This window comes from Fukomys damarensis, unplaced genomic scaffold (assembly GCF_012274545.1).
Source record: "Fukomys damarensis isolate Sample0158 unplaced genomic scaffold, DMR_v1.0_HiC HiC_scaffold_33, whole genome shotgun sequence".
Taxonomy (NCBI): Eukaryota; Metazoa; Chordata; class Mammalia; order Rodentia; family Bathyergidae; genus Fukomys; species Fukomys damarensis.
Window position 1 is genome coordinate 33,739,122 of NW_022900945.1, and position 18,888 is coordinate 33,758,009.

At 35.1% G+C, this 18,888-nt stretch overlaps 1 protein-coding gene across 1 annotated transcript in view; it reads left to right on the forward strand.

Moving 5' to 3' along the window:
• The window catches only part of Slc30a7 (solute carrier family 30 member 7), a 77,205-nt gene that overhangs the window by 39,928 nt on the left and 18,389 nt on the right, over positions 1-18,888 (forward strand). The window lies entirely within an intron of this gene.

The following is an 18,888-nucleotide window of genomic DNA, read 5'->3' on the forward strand; positions in this document are numbered from 1 at the left end:
GCAGTGGCAGAGCATAGTAGAGGGTAGGCCCTAGCTTCACTCTCCAGAACCACAGAGAACAAACAGACCAACCAAATAAAGAGCACTGGTTCAGTTACTGTAGTTTAATGCCAAAGTTTATCAGTGTACTCTTCTTACCATAGAATTTAACTACTTTTTCCATTTTTTTCTTATGGAAAAATGGTGGTTTTTCAATAACCAATTTAAAAATACTTTAAAACCCAATCATTTTATAGATTAGGAGTCACTAACTCCAGATAAAGAGTTAAGCAGTGTACCATCTCAAGTGATTATTTGGATGCATACTGAAAAGAGCCTGCTGATACTATCTTCCAATCTGGATTATTCAGGAATGCATTGCTTAATTTATTTATTTCCTTTTTAAACATCAAGCACACTATTATTTTTTTTCCTTCTACCACAAAGACTATAGAATATCAAATAAGTAGAGCTATTACTGAATTCTAATAAAAGAAAGGGAAATACAGCTTCAGACTTTATATATTGATTCTTAAAATTATATTAAAATAGTTATTAATTTATATTTCACTATTTTGTTAGAAGGTAAATTTATGGACAGCCATACAGTGTATATATTTCTGATTTTAGTCTAATCCTACCACCTTGTTTTACTGACATATTTAAACCATACTTTTTCTAAGGCATTACTGTATACTTCATAGTTGCTTTTATTGAGCTATAAAAGGTAAAATATATGAAGAAATTCATAGTCAGAACATTATTCCCTTACTTACATAAGTTTTAGAACTATCTAACCAAGAATAAACTGTTTAATATTGCTCTTTGTGGTTTTCAGTTTATATTTCTGTTGCAAAGAGGGAAAATAATGGTGATAAAGCTAAACATATGTGTTAGTGTTACTTTAAAGTCTAATTATCACATATATGTGCAGTTCTTTGATTAAAAATCAAAACTTTTTTCTTCTTCTTTTACACCTTACCTGAAGTGTAAAATTACTTTGTTTGTGTAGTTGTGTTTCTGAGCTAATTATTGGGATTGTGTTGCAGTGTTCTTGAGACATACAAAAATAGAAAGATCTGGTCAGATAGTAGAAGAAAAACATTTGTACACAAATAAAAACATACAGAGCTAAACTATATAAGTGAGTATATGTTATAGTTTGGATCTTAAGTGTCCCCCAAAGGTTTGTTTGGTAAATGTTTTTTCCCAGCATGGGAGGTGGTGGGATCTTTAAAACATGGGCCTGGCTAAAGGTCCTCACATCACTGGAATAGTAGGACTCCAGCCCCTTTTTCTTCTATTTTGCTGTCTGGTTCACCACGAGTTGAGCAGTTTTCTTCTGCCACACATTTTCTGCCCTGATGTGCTGCCTTACCACAGTCCCAAAAGCAGTGGCTCTGCATTATCGTGAACTAAACCCTCTAGAACTGCAAGCCAGACAAAAGCATTTCTCTTTATAAGTTGATTATCTCAGGGTGTTTGTTTTGGTAAAAGCTATCTGACTCAGTATAAATGTAAACAACAACTTGATCAAGGGTGCACTGCTCTAAAACAGTTTGTACTGTACTTCTACTGACGATAAATCTCTTATGATCAAAGTCTACACCTAACCTGCCTTTCATGCATAGTTAGTGCCCGCATATCATGTCACTCTACTTGTTACTGTATTTTGCTACCCTTTTACCTCTGCTTGCAGTACTTTGTTCTGATCCGGAGTACCTTTCTTCTCTCCTCTCCATCACAGTCCTAAATTTTTTAAGGCAGAATTCTATTGCTGATTCTTCCCTGAAACTCTTTCTTCTATTTCTAAGGTATTTATGCCTCTAAATTTATCAAGGTAAGCCGGGCGTGGTGGTGCAGGCCTATAATCACAGCACTCCGGAGGTTGAAGCAGGAGGATCACTGTGAGTTTGCAACCAGCCTGGGCTACATTGTGAGTTCCAGGTCAGTCTCAACTATGTAGGGAGACCCTGTCTCAAAAAAACAAAAACAATAAAAAAATAAATAAATTTATCAAGGTTTTTTTTTTAAAACAATGGTGTTATATATAGTAATACATCTGATACTTCCACATACCTACCAGTACATGGAACAGGACTATCTTATTCAGCTTTTAATCATTGTGCTTTGTGCACAGTAATATTTCTTGGATTCCATTGACCTAGACTGGGAATCAAGAGGCTTAGGTTATGGCTTTGGGTATGTGACATTCAACTTTCTGTATTCTGTTTTGTCAGATGTAGATTTTTTAACTCCTTTCTTTCATGATTATGTGATTCATGTTGGAGTATTTACACATGATACTTTTAGTATGTTAAAAAGTCAAGGCTAATGATGTAAAATAGAAATTCATGGAATATAGACTACTTCAATAATGTGAAATTAGTTATCAGATTGGAGAACAGAGATTACTAGAAAGTAAAAACAAATTAGTCGTTACAATTAGTATAAATTACACTACATTACATTAGTATAAATAGAATTAATCAGGAACCATTTAGATTATGAACTATAAGAGTACAGACTTTCCATTGCTCTACAAATTATATTAAAAACCTAGACATTTTTTGCCAGATGTGGTGCCACATACCTGTAAGCCCAGCACTTCGGAGGCTGAGGCAGGAGGATCACCATGAGTTGGAGGCCAGCCTAAACCACATAGTGAGAATCTGTGTCAAAAAATTTTAAAAAGCCAGGTAAGGACAAGGGGAAAAAATGAGAACGAAGACCTGTCATGTAAAGGTACAAGATCCCAGTAATGAATGTAACTGTACTGTATACCTAGAATGTACCAATAAACTAAAAAAACAAAATAAAAAAAAAGCCAGGCATGGTGGTGCATGCCTATAATCCCAGCACTTGGGAGGCTGAGGCAGGAGGATCACTGTGAGTTTGAGTCCAGCCTGGGCTACATAGTGAGTTCTAGGTCAGTCTCAACTACATAGTGAGACCCTGTGTCAAAAAAAAAAAACACCTTAAAAAAAAATCCTAGACATTTTCATATCATAGTGAAAAATAAGGAAATCAGAGGTTATGTCTTGTTAAAGTGTCTCATTAAAATATTTCCTGACAAACTATTCAGACTTCCTTACTGTGTAAATGGAAGAAGAAGGCCTCATCCAATAGGGGTATATGTAGATTCTATATGCTCTATGAATGCCTTGCAGCTCTTCATTTTTGCTTATCATTTTAGATATTCTTGGAATTCATTAGTCTTCCCCAATATTTCTGGGGAGAAATTAATGGTAAAAGTTGGTAAAAATCTGCTGTGACTATCTACAGAACCTAACAGTATACTTGTATATGAAGCTGCTTCTTTGCAAATGCGTGCCTATAATTCAGAACATCCGATGCAGAGATTTTCATTTATAGCTCATATTTGAAATTTTATTTGTGTTAAGTACATTTTAGTCCAAACCTTCAAAGTACATGTTTAGCACATTTTGTTTATGAAAATATCTTCTCTATAACCTAATTATCACAGCTAGTCTTCATTGTGACAAGTCAGTCAAATCAGGTTGTCAAGAGAAAGTCCTTTTTGTGAAAGTCATTTTTTAAATTTATAAACAAAAGTAGTGATACTTAGCTCCATGAAAACTATCTTACCTTTGCATCAAAATGTAGGTTTTTCACATAGCCCTTTTAAAAGGTATGCATTTTAATACTTTTTAATAATATTCTGTGCTTTATATAAGTCAATTCAAACTTTGGGAACTGAAACAAGTTCTGTGTTATTTGGATTTTGTTGTAAAACAGTGCTGCTGGGTGTGGTGTCACGTGACTGTATCCCCAGCCCTTGGGATCACCGTGACTTTGAGGCCAGCCTGGGCTACATAGTGAGTTCAGCACCAGCCTGAACAACATTGGGAGGCCTTGTCTCTAAAGAAAAAATAAATAAATAAACTATTTCCAGATTTTAAAAAACCACCAAGGCAGCTTTTATGCTGTTGTTGCACATTCCCCCTATTTCATAAATCCTGGAATAATAGTATCCTAAGTTTTGAAAATATCCTTGCAGAGATTTTGTCTATATTACCAGGCACGTTTTGTGTGTCAGAATTACAACAGTAATCCCATTTTTTTGTGGTTGCCATAGGAGCTGATGTAAATAATTTATTGGAAATGATTGGAACATGTCTGCATTCTTCATGTTATCAGAGATCTATTTTATGTATCATGATTTTTTCCACAATCTGTTGAACTGTGTCTCTTGCCACTTTATATATTTTATGATATAGGGAATTGACTGAGTTGCTGTAATCCACATGGCATCTGGCCCTTTTAAATTTCTGCTGTCATCTGTACTTATTATTGCTGTCAAGTATTATTTCCTTACTGTCACAGTGAGCAACAGAACTTCATAAGAAGTTTCTAAAACCAGTTTTGATGCCACCTTGAAATTCTTTAAGGTATTTACTTTTGAAAACTAATACCTCCAGTTTTCTTCTTTAAAAAAAAATTATTAGCTTTAAGATCTGTACATTGTGTAAATATGTGACATTGCAAAAGATACAGATTTTTACTATCATTTAACAAAGATTTTGTGGGACTTCTCTCAGGAGTGATATTTTTTGTCAATAGTTGGTACAGAGTAGATTAGTTATCATTGATTATCCTTACTCTTGCCATCCCATTTTTCATATATCTGAGCCCGGAACATCCTGATGTGGGCCAGAATATCTGGTTTCTAACCACTCTTTGCCATTAATAGGAATTATAAGACAAAGAAGGCATAAGACTATACTTTAGATTTATGTTGCTTTTCTCAAAGGTGTATCAGACACCATAGTTTCAATTTTTCTTGTTGTTTTGCTATATCAAAGATTTTGAAAGCACAAGCAGAGTTTGCTATATTAGTATTTTGGATGAGCAACATTCATGCTTTGCATTTTGTCAGGTGTAGACGATAAATGTGAAATGATGGGGGAGGAAGGGAGAACTGCTTACTAGATGAATTGTCCGGCCAGTTATCTCACAGTTTCCATGATCAAAATTCTAGGCATAGCCTAGCTGGCTGTTTGCTTAGGGTCTCCCAAGGCTGTAACCAATTTGTTGGCTGGGACTAGAGACTCATCTGAGGCTCAGGGTCATCTTGCAAGCTTATGTGGTTGTTGGCAGATATTTACTTACAGCTGCATAATTCGTAGTGGCTTCTTCTCCAAAGTCAGCAAGAGAGCAGCTTGACCTCAGAGGAGTACAATCCCTCCTTTAAGACTTGCATCTGATTAAGTCAGGTCTGCCCAGCACAGTCTGTCTTGTGGTTCATTAAAAACCAACTGATTTTTTGAACCCTACATCTATAATTTCCTTTACATTTACTGTATTCTGTTAGATAAAACCAAGTAATAAGTTCTGCCCATAGTCAAGGATGGGGATTATATAAGGGGTCACTTTAGGGCATTCTAGCCACACCTTGTTTTTCTGTCTGTTGTGAATTCCCAGCCCAGTGTCTGGAAAAAATAATGTTTGCTTGTCAATGTGGAATGGGAAAAATAGATGGGCAGTTGCGTGAATGAATGGATGAGAAAATGAAAGCACAGTCTCCATTTTATTTTCTCAAGGTCTCGATCATGTTTTCTAGACTCTTTTATGCTTTACTATTATGCTATATACTATGTTCTACTAAATGTAGGTACTGTTTGAAGTCTTCCTGTGGCAGTAACAGTACAATTCTAGTCCCTACTAATAAGTCTGTTTAATCATAATATTTTTAGTTTTATCAAAGACATTAGAAAGTTTTGGTAAATCTGTCCCCAGAGATCTTAAATTTGAAGCATTTGAATATGAATCATTTGACTTTCATTTTACAAGAGTTATGTATTATTTAAGGCTACCTGAGAAAACATTTCATTTTTTCAAAAATGTATATTGGAAATATTACATCCTATCCAGTTGGTGTTCGTTCCAAGAGTGCAAAGATGCTTTGATATTACAGAGCTCATGAATATCGTTTATCACATTAAACATTTGAGAGGTAAAACCATGTCATCATTTCTGTTCTTGTCAAAGAGCCATTTGGAAACATGCAGTACAATTTGATATTTTTAAAGAAAACAAATAAAATGGGAAAACAGAAGTGTTTCCTTAACATATATCACAGTCCTAAATTCCCTGGAGGCATTCCCAGCCAAATCAAGAACCAATTAAGGATTCTTTCTGTTGATTCTACTATCTAACATAGTATTGCTGATCATTAACCATGAAATTAGATAAAACAAGTTCCATTTGACCTAGCCATATACCTTTCTAGGCTACATTCCTGAAAAAATTAAAGTATCACACTATAGCGATACAGACTCATGTTTATAGCAGTGCATCTCCCAAGCTAGGCTTGGGAACAGCCTAGATGTCCATCAGTGCCCATCAATAGATGAATGGATAAGGAAAATGTGGAATATAGTCTCAGTGGAATACTCTATCCAGCCACAAAGAAGAGTGCAATCATATAATTTTCAAGAAAAGGATGGCTCTTGAGACCATAATGTTAAGTAATATGAGTCAGACACAAGGTTAAATATTGCATGGTTTCTCTTATAGTGAAACCTAAGACATAAATAAATGAGACTAAAATAAAGGAGAGATGGTAAGAAAGAAAAAGGCAGACGTGTTGGAAATGGGAAATGGGGGGTGAGAAGGTGGAGGGAGAAACAAGGGTAGGCAGAGGAATTGAGAGAATCAATTATGTGTGTATGTGTATGTGTGTGTGTGTGTGTATCCCCAAAGTGAATATAACTTGTGTATTGCAAAAATAAACATACAGTAATAAAAAATAAAATGAAGGAGATATTTGAAAGATATAATACATAAAAGTTATGTTGAGTAACTTAGCACTTCCAAAAATGCAAAAGTAAGCTTAGACAAGAGTCTGTTTTGGGGGAACCATGGCACTTTTGAAGAATCAGTACATGAACATGTCAACTCTTCTTGGGTTTATCTACACATTTAAAACTGTCCTAATAAAGATACCACTAGGTATCCCCCACCCACCCAGCTGCCAGGGAGGAGTTAGTAGAAGTTGATTATAAAGTTTGTAAGGAGAATCAAGAGGAATAACCAGAAAAAATCCTGGAAGATATAAAATATAAAGCCCTCACAATTAAAAGAGATAACTGAAAAAGAAACAAATGGAATAGATTAGTAAGTCCAGAAATAGATTTATGTATATGTAGAAATTTAGTAGCAATAAAGATAGCAGTTCGGTGAGTAAAAATGACCTTCTAGTAACTGGATAGTCATTTGAAGAAACATAATTTTGGAACCATATTTCATACTATACACCTGGAGAAATTACAAATGGATTAGAGCTTTAAAAATATGAAGCCATACTGATACCATGAGAAAGCATGGCTTCATCATTTCACAGCATGAAAACATTCGGGGTAATTGTGGCTCAAAACCTAGAACATTACTGTGTTACTTTTCTAGTTGCAGAAACAAAATACCTGACACCCAAAGTTAAAGGGGAAAAGGGTTTTTTTTTTTAGCTCATAGTTTGTAGAGGCTTCAGTCCATAATCAGCTGGCTCCAGGGCAGGGTGGCTCATGGCAGAAAAGCAACAGTTTATGGCAGTGGAACATAACAAAAGCAACCGGGGAACTGTAAACAGCATCTTTCTGCCCCTTCTATCCAGACTACCAGGATGAGGCTTTCAGGAGACCTCTAGACATAAACCATAACAATTATTAAGAGAAAAAATTTGATGAATTAAGCTATGTTTAAAAAAACAACTTTGTCACAAGAAAAAAATGTAAGGAAAGTCAAAAGGCCTAATAAACTAGGCTAAATATAGGCCATTTAGATCATAGAAAGATACCCTACTTAATACAGTAAAACCTCCTAAAAATAAAAATTAAATTAGTACAAATGACTCATACAAAAATAGTTCAGTCAGACTTATAAAAAATGTAAATTAAAACTACATTGACACGATGTTCTGAGTTCGATCCTGGGTACTGGGGAAAAAAATCCATTGATACTTCACTTCTCACTGATCAGGTTGATAAATACCTAAAAGTTTATGTAATCTTTTGGTAAGGCTATGAGCAAATAGGCACAGTCACAGTTTGTTGATAGGATTGAGAATGATCTTGAGCCGTGGAGAAATGTATGGCAATACTAGCAAAATTAAATGTGCATTTACCTTTGATTAAGCAATTCTACTTCTAGGAATATATCTCAAAGATAAATTGGCACAAACTTAAGGACATCTATAATTTACCAAGTTATTCTTTAAGGCTCTGTTCTTTTTATAATAGGAAAAGATTGAAAAGTACGTAATGTCGACCTACAAGGGAGTACATGCTATGAGCTTCCAGATATATATATATTTTAAGTGCTTAATATGTGGCACATGAAATACAGACATATAGCATAAGTTATAAAATTTGTTTTTTATTTAAATAAAAGAGATGTAATCTGCATATTTTCATATAATTTTAAAAGAAGCACTGGAAGAATAAACTAAAAGCAAATAAGATACATATTTACCTGTAAGCAGAGGAAAGGGAAGGAAGTAGAAGTCTTGAGATATATTTTCAAAAAGATAGTTTTGACCTTGGAATCATGCGCAATTTAAACCTTTCATAAAAAATAAATCAAAATAGGTAAAAAGCATATTAAACTTTTTCAACTCTCCATTTACTTGCTGCAGAAAGAAAAATAATTTATCAGCCTCTTTTTTTTTTCTTCAGCTTTAATGTTCACAGCTAATTTGTTTGCAGTTAATTTCAAACTCTTACCTACTAGGTATAACCTGCACTTAAAGTTATTTCTTTTTTGCTTAATTCTTTGAAAACATGATTTCTACTTATACCTCAGCAATTAGTCAGCATCCAATGTAATGAAGCTATTAAAAACCTATTTTGAGCTATTACATATGTACTGTATATATAAAATACATATTCTCACTGTGCTATTTTTTAAAAAATTACTTTGGGTAAACAATTTTAAATGAATTTTTTTCTTTTGCTTTTTATCTCAGTGTTAATTTTGCTCCTAGCAAGCATGAGACTTTGGAAGTCAGCACTGTGTTTGGGCTTATAATGGAAATTAGGTGTCAGGAATTTATCCCTGGTTGTGTTCTGACCTTCCCAGCCAGCCCTCAGATGATGGAAAACTTTCACTTGCTGTCTCTTGCCAAGGTCCTGTTTGGTTATTTTGCTGTTTGTGCTTTCTTAAACTGTTTCATTTCTTTTTCAGTATAAGCCTCCTGTGCACTTTGACGATTAGCCTCTCCTAAAGCCAAGATTTTCCTAGACAAAGGTGCTTTGAGAGAACCAGCAAATCCATTTTCATGACTTCATTTAGAGACTGTATCACAGACTGGTTAAGAGCACTCACTACGAGGCCAAACTGCTTAGGTTCAAATCCTGCTTTTATCATCTGTGTGACTGTGGACAAATCACTTAGCCTCTCCACATCTCAATTTTTCATGTTTAAAATAAGGATAGTGATAATACCTGCCTCATAATTTGTTGTGTGTGAATTAAATTGATTAATATGCTATGTATAAATAGTACTTCCACATAGGAAGGCAAGTTTTAATTGCTTGTCTGTCTGCAAAGAGGCTGTTAGGAAACACACCATCCACCTAAATGTGGTCTTCTCTTAATACTGTGACATGCTCTTTTCATGGTAGCTACCTCAGATTCATTCCTTATCAAATGGGGCACATGACAGACAGACAGACACAGAAAGACATCTTAGCCAGTGGCATTGATTATTACGCTGGGCCAAAGCCTAAACCAAACCTTAGAGAGGTTCTACCTCTCTATCAGTTAAGAGGCAAAAGTGTTGCTACACTTTCACTGTTGCATTTTTCTATTTTCTACAATGGTATTCTTGGATACTGATTTCTTCAGAACACCACGGTCAGCCATGAAGAGGCAAAACTTGGGGCTGAGGAGGGTACAGCTCAGTGGTAGAGCATATGCTTAGCATGTGCAAAGCCCTGCTAGCCCATAATTATTATTATTTTTTTAAGTAGTAGAGCTCTACAGTCAGGGCATGATAAAGTTTGAACACCATGTAGTTTAGAACAATCATAAGCTTACCATTATTTTCAGGATAAAAGAAGCTAGTTTATCTTAGGTGATTACCTATTGAACCTAGAGGGTTAATTAACACATTGGTCCCTTTCCTCTTGGATTTTTCTTGCTGACTTTAAGAAGTTTTTCTGGGCTAAAGCTTGTGATCCCTGAAGCTGCCTGAAAGATAAGTTCGTTTCGATAGTCTTAGTAAATATTTCTTGTTGTCTTATCTGATTATGATAAATAAGGTCCTATTTCTTTCCTCTGTACTTTTTAAAATAATGGATTTCCCTGCAAAGCTTCAGCCCATGTCCATCCTCACCTACCTAGTAGTGTTTGGGATCCAGAGGTAGTAGGGAAGTTCCTCCAGGTATCGTTGTATTTTCAATACAAATGTGACCATGTTTAGTACACGTAGCAGGAATTTGTTCATAAATAATCTCTTAAATCTGTGCATATCTTGTGGAGCTTTTTGCTATCTCCATTGATTCCATTATCTCCACATTTTTGTCTTTATATTGCAGTGTAATTTTTAGTTTTCTTATTCATAAAAATGAAGAAAAAGGAACTTATATACATTAAGATTGGAGAATATTGATTGTTCTTGCTTAAATACAGTTTTTCTTGCCTAAATGTGAGTATAGGATAGATCCTTTGCCTTTTGTTTATTAGAGGTTTATTTTTTTAGCAATAACTGAATGTGGGAGACGATTTACTCTCTAGCTGAAGTAATTTGAAGGGTTAAAAATCATGCAGATTAAGGCTGTTCTGTATTCCAGTAATTCTCCATTATCATATATTTGAAAATTTTAGCTAGATGATATATTTGGCAGACATGTGTTAAGTTTTTATTCTGTTCCAAGCTTTGTACTGGGCACTGGGAAGAAAGTGAATATAGTGCGATCTTGACTCTAGAGGATTTACCAGTGATGAGATCTGCAGTGTGTGCTGAGGACCTTGGTCTCGGCATTGCCACATGCAACTCTGCTTCTTTACCCAGGTACAACAAAAAACGAGTTGTCTTCATCTCCTTGAGTTGGTTTTTGCCTTTGTAAAATGAGGTACTTTTTTAAATTGATCACTTATATCTTGTCTCCATCTGACATTCTATGATTACAACATTTTCTTAAAGTTACTTAAGGCTGTTGTGAGGGTCAAATTAGAAGTATTTTAAGAAAGTACTTTAAAAGCTATTAAGTTCTGTTTAAACAAAAACATTATTTACTAACTTGACATGATACACTGATATTTTTGGTTTAAAACTTAAGGAAAGGTTTGACCTTTCATATCTTTGGCTCCAAGTTCTAAGGTAGCTTAGGGTGTCTCATCCCCAGTATTGAGTAAAGTAGGCACCCCATAAAGATGCATTGCATTAAACCATAAATTTCAGAAACTCATTGTAATTACAAAGTAAAACACATTCCCAGGTGATATATACCATGATACCTGATTGTGGTTGCAAACTGAGTTGGATGAGGACTGAATCAAATTCAGTGATTAGTTTTAATACTGACTTTTTGAGGAAATTTGATTGGATTCTCATCCAGTTTGGTTTGTGATCAGAATCTTGGAGAGAATTGAGTTTGTGAACCAAGGTACCACTGTAATTTGGGGTTATCTGTCATCAGGCCTGTGAAATTCTAGATTAATAGCTAATTATTCATAACCATGGATTCATTGTGTCTGTGCAGATGTGACTGCACATTCAATTTCAGTGTAGATTGCATTACAGTTACAGGTTTGTTTGTTTGTTTTTTACTTTTTTTGTTTGCTAAAAGTTTTGAGTATATGACATTCTAGACCTTCAAAGTTATTTGTTTTTGAAAATACAATTTTTTCTGTGTATTTGTAGATTATAAGAAGCCTTGAAATATAAAAAAGACCTAGCCCAAAAGCCAATTTACAAAGTTGGATCAATAATCACATTTTAATTATTACTGAATATTTATTCTTAAATATAAAGAATAGTCTTACATCTGAAACTTTTTATTAAACATGATTGTCACTAGTCTGATTGTCATTTAGAAGTTTTTAGAATGTAAACCCTTTTGTTTGCTTATAAATCCTACTAGATGATTTTATTTATTGTTGAAATGATAAACATCTTTTTCTAAATGCTTCTTCTGAAGTATAATTTGAATATGTTTTCATTTGCAAAGTTACTAAAAGTTGAGACTAATAATTTTCTCTCATTGTATCTATTATAACTTGATTAAACTCATTAATTTTACATTTATGATTATATGGTTATAAATTTGATTTACCTTCAGCTTTTGAAGAATAAAATCATTACCCTGTTTTACTGGTAAACATGTATCTAATGACTCATCCTCTCTTATATATGATAGGAAAATCGTTTTTCATTGTAAAAGTTAGAACAGAGTTAGTCAACCAGAAGCACAGCCCTAATTGTTTCCAAATGCTTACTTTCTGGGTTTGGATGCTGATCTAGGTCTTAGCTCAGTCAGGAATTTGCTAAGCTTGTCTTTTTCTACATATCCTTTCATTATGGCTACATAGATCCATGCTAAAATCTGTTTTATGATTCTCTATTTTGTTAATCAGAAAAATATGGAAACAAACCCATGAGCTAAACATAATTTTAAAACGCAAAAACTATAGTTTCTACAGGTTGCTTTTATTCTTTTATGATCTTTGCATAGAAATTGACTTTGGTTCTAAATTGTGTATCATCTTGATTGAATAAATACCTTTTTACCTACCATAGTTTCATGACCTGCTTATAACTGCTGCAGTTGAAATTCTTAAATTATTTTAAATTACTATTGGAGAAAATTATTGTTATGTTTATGTGCTTCTGTTGAATATCCATATTTTATTTAAATTCTACCTACAATGAAAAACATTCAAATTTCATAGAATAACCAAATCACAACCAGACCACAACTGACCCTTTTTTAAAAAGCACTGTTGTAGTGCCTCGTATTAATTATGCTATCTTATATTTAGTTATTTTAAACTAAATATTTGCTTCTAATATTACTTTTACTGAGATACTTCTTTTTTTACATTATGATTTTTTTCTTTCCAAATATTTTATTAAGACTAAAAGCTCAGAACATAACTGAAGACTGTTGCTGTATGGAGAAGAAAAATAAAAATAGGCATTTTCTGGAGAGATGAGGTCCAAGGTAGTTAAGGTCTCAGTCACACCTGGCATAGGGGTTATTAGCGACTTTATTCAGTCACTTTAAAGCAAGACACTACATCCATAAAATGTGTCAGTTAACCATCATGACATGCAGACTTTTCTGAGAGTTTAGCATGAATCCAGATAACCTACCCTCGCCCTTCCCTGGTCTCTAGATGTAGTATATGTTTGCATATTTCTCAGGTATTTTATTTCAAGTTTACTGTTCTACCAGAAAGCTTTATCTGCATTTTGGTTTTTTAATTGAATGATAAAAATGAGAGATCTTTAAGTAGTTTTTAAATTCTTTTTTTTTACAGGATTCTTAAATTTTTCATTTGAATTTGTACATGTTTATAACATATCTTAATTCCTTTTTACCTCCTTCCTCTCCCCACCCTCCCATTCCCTCCAACTCTTGATTCCCTTATCACTTGAAAAAGTTCTAATTCCAGTTTTTCTTCATGATCATGTAGTATCATAACAGTTCTAGGATCCTCAACTTAAGGGGCTTTTTGAAAGTGAGGTTTAGGAGAAAAAAGGAAGTACTACTAGACTATTTTTTTTAACTTTCAAAAAAGTTCTATTTGTACATTTTTGCAGCACACGCAGTTTACAGTCATCTTGGGGAGTGGGTATGTATATGTACTAGAGCTTGTTTCTTTTACACTCTTTATATAAAAGTGATGGTAGGGAATAGATAATTTGGAGAGTCAATAATCTTGGAATATACATAATAAAAATTTGAACAAGGGTTTGGATGAATTTATTAGATGGATATTTTGGGTAACTAATATTAGGAGAGTGTAGAAATCCATATAGGCATGTCCAGGCTGCAGCTTGTGGGCTGCTTGCCCCTCTTTTATTTTTAATGTTATAATTAAAATATTAAAATAAAGAAAATGTTGTTACTTAACATTACCTATATTATATATTTTATTTATTTATTTATTTGTTTGGGTTTTTCTAAGTCAGGGTCTTGCTTTGTAGTTTAGGATAGCTTTAAATTCACCATGTAGCCCAAGCTGGTCTCAAACTCGGTGATCTCCTGCCTTAGCCTCCTGAGTGCTGAGATTGTAGGTGTGTGCCCCTGTGCCCACTTTTTTGTATATTATATATTTTATATGCAGCCTAAGATGATTCTTCATTCATTGTAACTCAGGCAAGCCAAAAAGTTAAGACAGTCATGTAAGGGAATATCCTCAATGTTTTGAGGTTGATCTCCTCAAGGAGTATTGTATAGTGGACTCTCCATCTCTTACATAAAAAATTTTAGCTTCTTCAAGGGAAAAAAATGAAAATACACCTAAGTATTCTAAAATAACTATTTTAAAATTTTTTTGCAAAAGAAACCTCACACTTCTTGCTTAATTTCTCATCATTCTGAATGACTTCTGTTGCAGTTGAGTCTGTGTCCTCTTCTCTCTCTCATTTTATTTTTGAATGGACCTTTAAAAGAAAGCTAACAACACACTGACAGCATAAATTGTACCAAAAGTTCATAGAAAGTGAAAATGGGCACAGGTATAATCTACAGTTGCTTTGAAGTTATGTATGCTTTCTTCTGAAAGGTGGGCAGTAAGTCAGTGTTCCTTGCCTCATTTTTATTTCCATCTCTATACTTTTTTTTTAAGTTATTCTCTTGAAGTGAAGTATTGTATTTTTTTTCTGTCACTGGCACATGCTCAACACACAATAGGCATATTGTAAAAATGTCTATTGACTTGAACTTTTCAAAACTGGTCCTGTTATTCTAGCTCTGTTGCTCACTAGCTGTGTCTATCGCCCGCTTCCTTTGGTGCTCTAGACCTCACCTCCGTGACTCTTATTCTAGAACAACACTGACCTTGTACATGAGGACCAGCCCTCTGGTATTATGTGAGAGAGGTGGGAGGTAACTAGATGTAAGATTGCAGAGTGCACTTTGGGGAGACCTACCCACATAGGTATGGTCCTGGGTGGCAGCAAGACCAATTAGATCCCTACAGTTTGTGTCAGAAAGGGATGTATTTATGAATTAGGACAAAAGTGACTTCATTCTGGCTGGAATGTACCTAGTTTATATTAATTGGTGAATGGAGACCATTAACATTAGTGATTATAACTGGTACATATTGACTTATCCCTGTCATATTTTCTGTGGTTGGCTCCTTTCTTTCCTCTTCTGTTTTATTGCCTGGCCTGGTAGAGTCATTCTTTTGGGGTTTATGGAGTTGTAATCCTTGTTAACTCTTTCTAGAATATCCTTTAGAATACTTTGGAGTGCTGGTTTGGAGGTCATGAATTTCTTTGGTATTTTTTGTGGAAGTGTCTCATTTCTACATCAATTTTGAAAAACTAGTTTTGTGGGGTACATCAATATGGGGTGGAGGTTGTTTTCCTTTAGAGCTTGAAATTCTTCAAGCTCTCCTTGACTTGAGGGATTGTGGTGAAAGGTTTGCTATGATTCTGATGGGCTTTTCTTTATAGGTGATTTGTTTCTTTTCTCTAACAGCTTCTAATATTCTGTTCTTGTGTTGAATTTCTGGAATTTTGACTCATATTCCTTGGGGAAGATTTTTTTTTTATCATGGATAATTGGGGTTCTGTATGTCTCACTTATCTGTGTATCAAATTCTTTTTCCCCATTTGGGAAGTTTTCTGTGAACAGGCTTTTTATGTCATCTGTACTATTCCCTGCTTTTTCTTTGACTCCAGTCAATCTTGTTATTCTTCTTTGCATCATCTAGCTGCTGCTGGATTGATTTCTGATGCCCCCTTGAGTTTGCCTTTGATAAGCTGAAAGCCTGGAGAAATTGCATCATGTTTAAGTGTCTGCAGTTTTTTGGTTTTTTGGTGTGTTTTTTTTTAAAGTTTAATTACTGGGCTGATGCTTGTAAATTGCTTATGGTGAGTAGCTTTATTGTCGGTATTCAGAACCCTTAGGAAGGGTTCTTCCAAGTATAGCTGGCTTTTGGGTTTTGAGTCTGTTGTAAGATCCTACCTTTTCAATTTATTGGGGGAGAAGTTTCTGCCTGCTTTGCCCAGCCACTGGTTCTTAGCCACTGGCCTGTTGTTTGTTTTAAGGCCCTTAGGCAATCTCAGTCTTTGTATACCAGAAAGAACAACTGATTGGCACAATTGTGTCACCTTGGCTAAAGTAGTATGGTCAGCAATAACAGTAGTATCAAACACAGCCTAGAAATGACAAATTGTGGTAACTATTAATTTGCCACCTTTGACCATTTGAACTAGATTTGGGTTTATATAACAAAATCTAAAATGAACTAGGAAATTGTATGCAATAAAAAAGCCCTTAAATATGGTGATTTTTACCCTTAGGGGAGAAGATTTAAAAGGGGATGGGGAAAAATGGAGAAATAGAAGAATAGGAAGAGATTAGAAGCAAGACTGAAGGACAAAGGAAGATCATATAGACTTTGCGAAACTGTTCAAGAAGACAGGAGGGAAAGAGAAAGGAAACAATAAAAACAAGTACAGAACAACAACATAAGCCATAACCCATGTTCAAACAATCAGGAAAAAACGTAACAAAACAAGAACAAAAGCCAAACATGAAGGAAAAAGAAAAAAAAATGGGTCTCTGCTATCACTGGTAGACAGCATGGGCACAAAGTCCAGATCTGTTAATTAATCCCAGCAAGCCAGCCGTAGCTTTATGGTAGGATAATGGATAATCCCAGCCAGCCGAATCTCAAGCTGGTCTCTGGCTATGAGACTGGAATCAGATTTGTTGAGCCTGCAGCGGTCTGTGTGCCTCCTGCCAACTTGAACTTGGTTCCCTGTCAGCTTGAACTATACTACCTGACCTCTTGCTGACTTGAACTCACACTCTCACTGAGACACCAGAAGCAACTAGATGGAGTCACCCTGTAGCTGTTCTGAGTTCCAAGGTCAATTGGTCCCTGTACAAGATGGTTCAAATAACTCACCAGCAACTATAGTCTGCTGCTACTATACGTTTCTCCATGGAGAAACTGCTACGTTTCTCCATCAGGGCCCCTAGGGTCAACAGTAGTCACTGTTTGTCAGCAGGTTTGACTTGCTGTGAGTCTGGGCTCTGGAAGAAAGTGCTGCTTGTTACCTCCCTCCTCTTCATTGAAATCTCTCTCCTTGCTCTCCGCATGGTCTTCCGTTCTTGCTTCATCTCCTTCCTGGGTCCCAGGAACCCACTTCTGTCTTTCTTCTCACATCACTGTATTCCAGTGTTCCTGGTTTGTAGGACTTTGGCAACTCTTAGAGATGGGCTAAATGCATTTTGTATAGAGGGATGTGTATGAGGCTTTTGGGGACCAGGGTTTGTAGCTAAATGTTCCCCCAAAGCCTTTATGCACTCATAGGTGGTAGTTTTGAAGAAGGTGGCTAAATTAGAGTGTGTGGATATGGATTAAGGGTGTGATACTGGGATTAAGGATATGGGTAATGGAAGCTCCATGCTGGGGATGGGTGTGGGTGTCACCAATCAACAGGCTTATAGTCTGGATGGAATGTAAAGGGACAGAAAGAAAGCAGGCTTGCTGCTGCTGCTTCTTGCTACCTTCCTGCCTGACATGCATGAATTGTTTCTCCTCTGTGATGCCCCTTTTGCCATGCTTGGAGCCAGCCAACTAGAAACTGAAATCTCTACAAACTGTGTGCTGAAATAAACCTTTCCTCCAAAAAAAAGAAAGAAAAGAAAAGAAAAAATTATATCGAAGAGTCAGATCCATCCCTGGAGCCAGAATCCAATTGTGCAGCCTCATGTGTGACTCAGATGGCTTTATCTATTCATGATTTGCTCCTAAACCGCAAGAAAATCAGCTAAGGTTACTTGAGATGATCATGGCACTTACAACTCAAGAGGGCTGCAGTCATGTCATGCTCTGTTTCTACAAGTCTAGAGTAAATTTACATTTGGTTCTAGAAAATGTGAAAAGGATATAGCAGCTGTTTAGTAATTGTTTGCTTTGTATTGATTGTTTAATAACGTTCATTTGTGGTATTACTTAACTGGTGATGGAGTAAATTGGTGGTTTTCCAAGTATATCTTGATGAAATAGTGCCTATTTTAGTACAGAAAAACAATTTTATATATTTTTTATTACCAAATATAATTTTGTATTCTGGTATTCCAGATAGTTTGTCTACTTTTTTTTTTGCGGGGGATGGGGTCTTGCTATGTAGTTCAGGCTGGCCTCGAACTTGCAATAATCCTCTTGCTTCAGCCTCCCAAGTGTTGGGATTACAGGCCTGTGCCACTAAACCTGGGCTTTTTCAGTTTTTTTGTTTGTTTGTTTGTACATTTTTATAATTGAATAAAAAAATACATTATTCTTGACTCTTAAATCATTATTTAAGAATATCCTCATTTAACTATTAGTGAAACTTGTCCACCTTGAACTTTACATCTTCATAATGCCCATCCCACCATACTTTTAGTAATCGAGGTTTGTCCTACACATAGCTCTCCCTGTCTTTCATAATATTCAGCTAGAAACCAGTTCTTTCTCTATTTAATTGTCCTGTTTTTATTTTTATCCTTTCTTATCCATATATTTATCACTTTATATTTAAAGTATAGAAATGGACCTCAGATCCTTTTCCTGTGTTCTTTTCTTTAATCCAGATTCTAAAATAACTGACATCCATTTATCTTTATTCATTCAGTCAACAGTTACAATAGGCCTTCTGTGTGGCCAGCACTTTTTAGGCATCCTTGGGAATATGCTAATAAGCAAGACAAATATT